The sequence below is a fragment of the Choloepus didactylus genome, chromosome 7 (assembly GCF_015220235.1).
Source record: "Choloepus didactylus isolate mChoDid1 chromosome 7, mChoDid1.pri, whole genome shotgun sequence".
Lineage (NCBI taxonomy): Eukaryota > Metazoa > Chordata > Mammalia > Pilosa > Megalonychidae > Choloepus > Choloepus didactylus.
This window is the reverse complement of record NC_051313.1, coordinates 122,804,390-122,815,556: the sequence shown is the minus strand read 5'-3', so window position 1 is coordinate 122,815,556 and position 11,167 is coordinate 122,804,390. Positions and strand designations below refer to the sequence as shown.

Sequence of the window (11,167 nt, the reverse complement as noted above, 5' to 3'; positions counted from 1 at the left end):
TTTGCAAAGTAGCCCCCAAAGGAGACATATGATATTTCCAGAAACAAGGAGAAGGATTTACAGGAGATAATTACAGGACTTCACTGAAAGGAAATTTCATGTCTACCTTTATGTAAGTGATTGAGACCTGCTTTCCTACATGAAAGGAGAATCTAAGCCTCAAGTATCCAACAACTAAGGGATTTCTTGAGTATGTTTCATATTTCTGCTTAACTTAGTTCTCTTCTAAGCAACCTCTTCAGAGCCCACTTAATGTTTTTGTTTCTCAAGGTATAGATCAAGGGATTAAAGAAGGGTGTCACTACAGTGTAGAAGAGAGTGAGGAATTTACTGTGATTCTTTGTGTATTTGCTCTTGGGCTGCATGTAGTCAGAAATTATAGTCCCAAAGAACAAAACTACAACAATCAGGTGGGATCCACAAGTCCCAAATGCTCTCCTCCTGCCTTCAGCAGATTTTATCCTCAGCACACTTCTAACAATACAACCATAGGAGACCAGAATAAGCCCCAGAGGTGTAACAACATAGACAGCACCAGCTATGGCAACCTCTTTTTCCAGGAAGGTTGTGTCCACACAGGCAATTTTCATCAGGGCAGGCACCTCACACACAAAGTCATCCACCCTGTGGTGGCTGCAGAGAGGCAATTGGAAAACAAGGACTGTTTGAACTGTGGACTCAACAAAACCACTGCTCCAGGCCACAGCTGCTCATTGCTGAAGAAGCTTTGGGTGCATGGTTATGCCATAGTGGAGGGGCTGGCAGATGGCACTGAAGTGGTCATAGGCCATCACAGTTAGGAGGATGCATTCCGTAGATCCCAGGCCCAAAGCAACATACACCTGGATCAGACAACCAGTGTAGCTAATGGTCTTCTCACAGCCCTTGAGGTTCCAAAGCATCTGTGGGACAATACTGGTTGTGAAACAGAGGTCCAGGAAGGAGAGATTAGAGAGGAAGAAATATATGGGCCTGTGGAGTTTGGGGTTGAGGTATGAGACCAGTATGATGGCTGTGTTCCCCATCAGTGTCAGAATGTAGATGACAGAGATGACCAGGAGGAGAACCATCTCCAGCTGGGGCTGGTCGGAAAAGCCAAGTAGGATAAAACCTGCTGGGCTGCTCATATTTGTCCCCTTCATTGCTTCTTCCTTGTGAGTCACCTTTCTTGGTCATTCCAACTTTATTCCTTTGGGGAGAAAATCAGGTACCCTATCCAACAGAAAAATAACAATCTGATTCAAGGTTGAACATTTGAGAACCAGAATCCTAGAAAGAAACAACAGAGATAAAATAATGCAAACACTGTATGAGGTAATTTTTTATGTAGAAAGAGTATAAATACTTAAGTTATGAAAACATCTAATATGTTGAAAGGAGATACATGAAAAAAGAATAAATCTTAGAATCATGTAACAAAATATATTTAAGGTGTGTTCCAAACACCTGAAAGATGCTCTGTAGGTCATCAATGTGCAGGCTCTGGAAAGGCTATCAAATTAAAAGTTAGAGATTGCTACTTGTATAGATAACATGATAGTTAGAGAATAGAACTAATGTATTAATTGAAAAACACATTGATTGAGAAAATATTAGAGAGAGGGTACACAGGCTTGGAGACACAGGCAATATCAGATTAGTTAGAAATATTTAAATATGAGAGTTAGATATGATTATATTTAAAATAAACATTTGCTTTTCTATGAAGCAAATAACTACTCTAGGTAGAACTGGTAATAGAATAAGGATAGCCACTGTGCTTGCCCTATTTGAGGCATTGATCTACAACATAAACATTGTCCTTTAAAATCTAATTCACAAACTCCAATTGGCAAGCTCTTTCCCCCAGTAGCCCCCATGCTCAACATGCTTGGGGAGGATTTTATAGCGTATCTGTGAATTCGGTCATCTACAGTAATTCATTGTCCTTTCATAATGTAAAATGTACAGAATTTATAAATATAGCTTGAACTATTAACTCGCATAGATTAAGAAATATGTTATGGAAATTTGTTCTTTTGAAAGTTGAATGGTGGGGTTCCCAAAATGACCAGAACATGTTGACCTCTTTGATCCAAGGCTAAACCAGTTCTTACAAACAAAAATAAGCTAACAAAAAGTCCTCTTGAAGTGAAATTTCTTGTTTGCCCTAAAATATCCTAACTAGAAAACAAAACCCCAAAACGTTCTTGTTTGAATCTGAGGTCTAGTCTTAGACAATTATTGCAAATAGAGTTTAAAGAGAATATGTGGTGTATTTTCTTTGCATTGGTGGTAATAGTCAAATGCCTTCTGATACTTGCCAAACTGACAGTAGTATATGTGTTCTGACTGGAGGATAAGCCACTAATAGAATTATAATATTGAAAGAAAACTGACATTTGTGGTCACATTAACTTTTGTCTAAGTATTTTGGTAGTAAGTACAAAACCTGGATGCCATAATGCACCAGAATTGATGTCTCCTTTAGCTGGCCCCAATTCCTCTACTATACAGTAAAGGGAGAAAGAACTGTGATATTGAAAGACTAGATGTCTACTGGATGAAAAAGAACAATAAATGAGTGTCCTCATTTTGCTAAGTGTAACTTTCCATTCTCTGCCCCATGGATTTTTGTGCCCATGAATAAGCAATATTTTCCAAGGAAACCCCACCCCAAAAGTCCTCCCTCCTTTTTCACATTCCTGTTAATCTAAATGAAGATAAGGAAATTTGTGTCTCCAAAGAGGGGAAAGTACTCAATTTTCCATGATTATGAATACAGTAAATGTCGGGTTGCAGAAGTAGAGTTCCCTCTTTTTACTGCAAATAGGAACCAGCCCTGGATTTCCTCAACTTTTAAAACAGAATTTCCTTTCTTTCCCATTACGTGAAAAACAAAACCCTACCTTCCAGGAGGAATGACAGTTTAGCAGTAGAGAATGGTGATGGCTTTGATAAAAAGTTCAGTGATGATAACAGTTTGATGACACTGATAGGACCATGTGGGGGTACACTGCTCAAACTCTCTACTGCAATCTCTCTGCTCAAACAATCTGCAGTTGGATGGTGCATACCTTGTTTACTCGGCACATGTCTCTGGAGATCCTATTTCCAGGCAACTTCTCCTTGCTATACTGGAGAGGGACTTGGGTCTCTGGAGAGAAAAGACCCACAGAGCTTGTGGCTTCATTTTCTACAGGAAGGCAATCAGTTGTTTACCACCTTCCAAACATGCACAAGCTCATGCATTTTTACTGGAAAGACATCCCTAAAAGAAAGGGCATTCAAAATCACAGACAGTGAGAACAATCTTACATTCTAATCAAAATGAACTTTGCAAAGCTTGTTAAGGTCAGTCACCTACTTCCCACCACATATGCTAGTAAAATGGCCAATACTATCTTGATAGCTTCTTTCTTAATGCAATTTTATTGAGAAATAATCACATAACATACAATCATTTGAAGTGTACACTCAGTTCACACTATTGTCATATAGTTGTGATTTCAGCACCACAATCACACTTTGAACATTTTCATTACTTCAAAAATTAAAATAAAAATGAAAATAAAAAACATCCAAAACATCCCATTTCCCTTCTTGCCCCATTGTTCATTTACTTTTTTTAATACAGTTTAATTGAGATATATTCACACACCCTACAGTCATCCACAGTGTACAATTAATTATTCACAACAGCATCATACAGTTGTGCATTCATTACCAGAATCATTTTTTGAAACTTTTCTTTACTCTGAAATAAAAATAAGAGCAAAGAGAAACCCTAATTCTTTCCATCCCCTCCATCCCACCCTATTCTTCATCTTATTTTTGTCCCCATTTTTCCATTCATCTGTCCATATGCTTGATAAAGGAAGTGTGAGCCAGAAGGTTTTCACAGTCACACAGTGCAGTCTACAAAGTTAGACAATTGTCTTCAAGAATCAAGGTCACTGGTTACAGTTTGATAGCTCTGGGAATTTCCCTCTAGCCATTCTAGCACACTAAAGACTAAAAGGTGATATCTATATAGTGCATAAGAATACCCTCCAGAGTGACCTCTTGAATCCATTTGAAATCCCGCAGCCACTGGAACCTTATTTTGTTTCATCTCTGTTCCCTTCTTGGTCAAGAAGATCCTCTCAATCCCACAGTGCTGGGTCCAGGCTCATCTCCAGGAGTCATTTCATGCATTCCAGGGGGATTCACACCCCTGGGAGTCACATCCCATGTAGGGGGGAGTGGAGTGAGCTCACTTGCCTAGTGGGCTTAGTGAGAGCGGGGGCCACATCTGAGCAACAAAGGGTCTCTCTTGGGGGAATTCCTAGGCACAATTATAAGTGGGCTTAGCCTTTCCTTTTCAGCAACTAGCCTCACAGGGGAAGGCTCCCAGATCAAGGGCTTTGCCCATCAAATTGGTAGTCCTCAATGTTTGTGGGAAAATCAGCAATAGTCCAGGTGGGGAAGACAACACCTCCACATTTCTCCTCTGTCCCTCAAGGGGCCCTGCAAATACACTTTTACTCTGTGCCCATGTCACTCTAGGATGTATGGGGATTTCACTCCAGCCTGTACAAGCTCTCCAAATCCTACTTTCCATTCAGAGCTCCATGTACCTGCAGTGTTCAAACAAACTGATCATACAAGTCAGACTATCTAGTGAGTTACAGAAAATATAGATCCTGCCCCAGATAAACATCACCTCCCTTGGTCTCACACATAAGTTGCAGTTTTAAAACCCAATCAGGGAGGTGGGGCAAGATGGCGGAGTGGTGAGGAGCAGAATTTTGTCTCTCCCCTAGAGCAGCTGGCAATTACCCAAGAACTGTATGAAACAGTGTTTTCAGGGTCTCCAGTAACCAGTCACACATTGGACACAAGCTTGGAATTGGAGGAAAAGCTGAGATCACAGCGAACATTGTAAGTTCCCTGGACCAGGGGTCTGGCGCCCCTCCCCACCCAGACCTCCCAGACTGTCTTGCTGCCAGCTCCCTGAAAGGCGGGGAAAAGAAAAACCCAAAAAACAGCAATCTGCTGAGGGCAAGAAGGGAGGCTCAACCCAGCCTCAACTGCAGAATTAATTAAGAAATTAATTAACTAACTTTGGGAGCTGGGGCGCTAAAGAAGGACTGGGCTCCGAGAAGTGGGGGCATGTAAAAGCGGGCACCCATTCCCAGACTCCAAAAAAGCCATTTTTTTTCCCCTACATTTTGCCCCTTCTGGCTTCTCACTGATCTCTTATGTTTTTGCATTTCAGTAGCCCCTGGCAGGGAACTGAAGCAGTTGGAGAGTAATTATCAGACAATAGCCCAAAGCATATCTTTAAATGCTCTATTCTGACAATGACAAAACTTCCAGGCTGGGGAAAGACTTTTAAAAGAGACTCTTTTTTTTTTTTTTCTTTTTTCTTTTTCTTGATTTCTTTTCTATTTTTTTTTTTTTTTTTAAATCTAAAAGTAATATATGTGGTTATTTTCTATTGGAAAGCCCAGGTTGAGGGACTAGGCTGGGCTTGGGGGAGACAGAGTACCCACAGTGTCTTTGAATTCTGTATTCACTACTGAAGGCCTCCACCCCCGTCTTTAATTGGCAACTCAGGCTGACCAAGGCATCTACCTGGAGAGGCCCCAAAGAGGAGAGAGGAGAAGGGATTAGTGTCCCTGAGAGACGAATGGAGTTCTGAGAACTGGGAGAGTGGAGGGAGGTCCAGCTCAACTGGCAGTCCTCCTTCTGGGAATTCAGACCCCAGGGGCTGGAATTCAGATTTCGGCTTCAGTCAGCCACGCCCCTGACAGGATCAGAATCACCAGGAGAACTAAAGTCTCCACACCTCCTTACACTGGTGGGGGAGCTGCGGGCTGGCCAGTGCCACCTGCTGGACAGGAGAGGAAAAGCACCAATTCTAAAGGCCTCATAAGAGGGTCTCATCCTCAGGAAAACTCCATACCCTCCCAATGAAACCTGGGCCTCACTAGACTGGGAAAATCTGACTAGGGTAGATGATATCTGAGGAGACCCACTCACAAAAAGGTTACATAGAGGCAGAGCAAGAAACAGAAAAAACAAGAGGGGAAAAATTCTGATCAACTAAATAGAACCTAAATTAGAGGTCTAGGATAAGTTGAACTGAATAACAGAGGCCAGAGAACAAAGCCAACCAACAAGAAAACCACTAGGTAAAAGACAGAAAACAAGCTCCAAAATAAACTAATCAAGAAAATCAGCTGCCTAGACCACTTAAGATAACAAGCCATACCAGGAAACATGAAAACATGGACCAGCCAAAGGAACAAACTAATAGCTCAGCTGAGACACAGGAGTGGAGGCAACTAATGCTAAATAAATTTGATGAAATGAAGGAAGATATAGCAAAAGAGCTGAAGGATATAAAGAAGACACTGGCTGACCATAAAGAAGAATTCATAAACTTAAAAAAACAAATGGCAGAACTCATGGGAATGAAGGCCACAATGGAGGAGATGAAAAACAAAATGGAGGGACACAACAGTAGATTTGAACAGGCAGAAGAAAGGATCAGTGAACTGGAAGACAGGTCCTTCGAATTCATACACACAAAAGAACAGATGGTGAAAAAAATGGAAAAATATGAGCAGGGTCTTAGGGAGCTGAGTGACAACATGAAACGCACAAATATATGTGTTATGGGTATCCCAGAAGGAGAAGAGAGGGGAAAAGGGCAGAAAGAGTAATAGAAGACATATTCACTGAAAATTTCCCAACTCTTATAAAAGACAGAAAATTAGGGATTCAAGAAGTACAACATACCCCAAATAGAATAGATCCCAATAGACCTACTCCAAGACACTTACTGGTCAGATTGTCCAATGTCAAAGACAAAGAAAGGATTCTGAAAGCAGCAAGAAAAAAGCAATCCATCACATACAAGGGAAGGTCGATAAGACTATGTACAGATCTCTCTGCAGAAACCATGGAGGCAAGAAGACAGTGGCATGATATATTTAAGATACTGAAAGAGTAAAACTGCCAACCAAAAATTCTATATCCAGCAAAACTTTCCTTCAAAAATGAGGGAGAGATTAAAACATTTTCAGACAAACAGACACTGAGAGAGTTTGTGAATAAGAGACTGGCACTACAAGAAATACTAAAGGGAGTGCTATAGGCTGATAGGAAAAGACAGGAGAGAGAGAGTTGGAGAAGAGTGCAGAAATGAAGATTATCAGGAAAGGCAAAAGGAGAGGAAAAAATAAGATATGACATATAAATTCCAAGAAACAAAATGGTAGTAGAAAGTACAGCCCTTACAGTAATGACACTAAATGTAAATGGATTAAACTCCCCAATAAAAAGACACAGACTGGCAGAATGGATTTAAAAACAGGACCCATCTATATGCTGTCTACAAGAAACTCACTTTAGACACAAGGACATAGACTGAACGTGAAAGGTTGGAAAAAGATATTTCACGCAAACAACAACCAGAAAAAAGCGGGAGTAGCTATATTAATATCAGACAAGTTAGACTTCAAAAGTGAAACAATTAAAAGAGACAAAGAAGGACACTAATTATACACCACGACCATGTGGGATTTATTCCAGGTATGCAAGGCTAGTTCAACACAAGAAAATCAATTAATGTAATACACCACATTAATAAATCAAAGCAGAAGAACCATATGATCATCTCGATTGATGCAGAAAAGGCATTTGACAAAATTCAACATCCTTTCCTGATGAAAACACTTCAAAGGATAGGAATAGAAGGGAACTTTTTCAATATAATAAAGGCAATATATGAAAAACCCACAGCTAACATCACACTCAATGGGGAGAGACTGAAAGCTTTTCCTCTAAGATCAGGAACAAGACAGGGATGCCCACTATCACCATTGTTATTCAACATTGTGCTGGAAGTTCTAGCTAGAGCAATTAGGCAAGAAAAAGAAATAAAAGGCATCCAAATTGGAGAGGAAGAAGTAAAACTTTCACTATTTGCAAATAACATGATTCTATATGTAGGAAATCTAGAAAAATCTACAGCAAAGCTACTAGAACTAGTCAATGAATACAGCAAAGTAGCAGGCTACAAGATCAACACGCAAAAATCTGTAGTGTTCCTATACACAAGTAATGTGCAACAAGAGGAGGAAATCAAGAAAAAAATCCCATTCATAGTAGCATCCAAAAGAATCAAGTATTTAGGAATAAACTTAACCAAGGACACAAAAGACCTTCACATAGAAAACTATAAGAAACTGCTAAAAGAAATTGAACAAGACCTGAAAAAATGGAAGAACATACCATGTTCATGGATTGGAAGACTAAATATAGTTAAGATGGCAATTTTACCTAAACTGATCTACAGATTCAATGCAATACCAATTCAAATCCCAACAACTTACTTTACAGAAACAGAAAAACCAATAACTAAATTTGTTTTGAAGGGTAAGGTGCCCCGAATAGCCAAAAATATCTTGAGAAAGAGGAATGAAGTGGGAGGTCTCACACTACCTGACTTTGAAGTATATTACAAAGCTACAGTGCTCAAAACAGCGTGGTACTGGCATAAGGACAGATATACTGACCAATGGAATCGAATTGAGTGTTCAGAAGTAGACCCTTGCATCTACGGACAACTGATCTTTGATAAGGCAGTGAAGCCGAAGCAACTGGGAAACAGCAGCCTGTTCAATAAATGGTGTTTGGAGAACTGGATATCCATTTCCAAAAGAAGGAAAGAGGATGTCCATCTCATACCTTATACCAAAATTAACTGAAAGTGGATCAAAGTCCTAAACATTAGCACCAAGACCATAAAACTCTTAGAAGAAAATGTAGGGCAATATCTTAAAGATCTTGTGAAAGGAGGTAGTTTCTTAGACCTCACACCCAAGGCACGAGCAACCAAAGAACAAATAGACAAATGGGATCTCCTCAAAATTTAACACTTTCATACATCAAAGGACTTTGTCAGAAAAGTAAAAAGGCAACCTACACAATGGGAGATGATATTTGGAAAGCACATATCAGATAAGGGTTTAATATCCTGAATATATAAAGGAATCCTGCATCTCAATAACAGAAAGACAAACAATCCAATTAAAAATTGGGCAAAAGACATGAACAGACATTTTTCTGAAGAGGAAATACAAATGGCTTAAAAGCATATGAAAAATTGCTCAACTTCACTGGCTACTAAGGAAATGCAAATCAAAACTACAATAAGATATCATCTCACACCTACCAGAATGGCCATTATCCAAAAAACAGAAAATGACAAGTGCTGGAAAGGATGTGGAGAAAGAGGCACACTTATTCATTGTTGGTGGAAATGTAGAATGGTGCAACCACTCTGGAAGACAGTATGGAGGTTCCTCAGGAAGCTAAATATAGATTTGCCATATGACCCAGCTATTCCATTGCTAGGTATATACTCAGAGGAACTGAAACTTAAGACACAAATAGACATTTGTAAACCAATGTTTATTGCGGCATTATTCACAATTGCCAAGAGATGGAAACAGCCCAAATGTCCATCAAAGGATGAGTGGATAAACAAACTGTGGTATATACACATGATGGAATATTATGCAGCTGTAAGGCAGAACAAAGACATGGATCATGTAATAATGTGCATGAACCTTGAGGACATTATGTTGAGTGAAGTTAGCCAGAAACAAAAGGACAGATTCTGTATGGTCTCACTAATATGAACAGACATTAATGAACAAACTTTGGGAGTTAAAAGCTGACAACACAGGCCACCAGGAGATAGAAAGTGGGCAGAGATCAGCCATTTGATGCTGAAGGACTACAGAATGTTTAGGATTGATTGCATAGATCCAGAAATGGATAGCATAATACTGTGTGATGGTAGCATGGTATTGTAAGTACACTGAACGAAGATGTCTGTGAGTAAAGCTGAAAGAGGTGGGATAGGAGAATGTATGACACCAGAGGTAAAGATAGATGACAAAGACTAGGACTGTATAACGTGGCAAAAACCGGAGTGGCCAATGACTGTTACTAAATATACAAATATAAAAATGTTTTTGCATGTGGGAAAGCAAATGTCAACCATGTAGAAATCTGAAAAAGGGATGGTATTCAGGAAAAAACATAATCAAAGCAAACTGGAGTCTATGGTCAACAGTAACATTGTAATATACCTCCATTAAATGTAACAAAGGCAATATGCCAATGCTAAATATATATGAGAGGGGGATATAGGGGAGTAATATGGGATTCTTGGTAGTGGTGTTATTTGCGGTCCTTAGTAGTATATTGTATTGTATAACGTTATTTTTCTTTTTATCATTTTTTTCTTATTGCTAAAAAAAAAAACAAACAATTTTGCTTGTAGTAATCAGTATGTTCAAGTGCTGATTGTGGTGATAAATGTACAACTTTATGATGATACCATGAAGAACTGATTGTACACTGTGGATAAATGTACGGTATGTGAATATAACTCTATAAAATTGTAGGAAAATATATATATAGGGGTAAAAGTGTTGGAGAAAACATGGTGAGAGGGATGATGCCTCACCAATATGGACTAACTACAATGTGTAAACTCAGAATTGAATCTTAGAACATAGCCTAACGTGGACACACTAATTGTAATAGTCCCTAGATTGTAAGCTCTTACAGCAGTTAACTCTATCCCTGAATTGTAAGGCCTATCTCTAAACTTTGAGATGCTGATCCCCTAGTGTATAACCTGATTGGTTTCTGGAACAATGCATATCTCTGAGACACCTGAAACTCAGAGCTAGAGCTTGGCAGATATGAATGTCAGTATTAGTGCATACAGCCACTGTCAAAATAAAATAAAATAAAATAAAAGCTGAAAAAGAGCCCAGACTTCAATTAGTGATATGAATGAAGCAGGTCTGGTTAAGACCAGGGCAAGTCAGGCCAAAGGGTAAAGGCTGAAACTGATTGTGTTTTAAAACTTCAACTTTCATAGGAGACAAAGGGAATAGATATTTATTTGGTACAGGATCTAAATTTTCTAAATGGTACAACTCTACAGTCGATTTGTTCAAACACCACAATTGCATGGAACTTTGAATAGGAAGTGAGATACGGTAGGTTAGTATAGGCTGGAGTGAAATAGTGACACATCCTAGAGTAATTTGGGCAGATAATAAAAAATATATTTACAGCCTCCCCCTCCCCAGCCCCGAGGATCTGGGGG

General features: G+C 39.3%; 1 pseudogene; it reads right to left on the bottom strand.

The window, feature by feature from the left end:
* Nucleotides 1–209: 209 nt before the first annotated feature.
* LOC119540750 lies at nucleotides 210–1,142 on the bottom strand (annotated as a pseudogene).
* Between the last annotated feature and the right edge of the window lie 10,025 nt (nucleotides 1,143–11,167).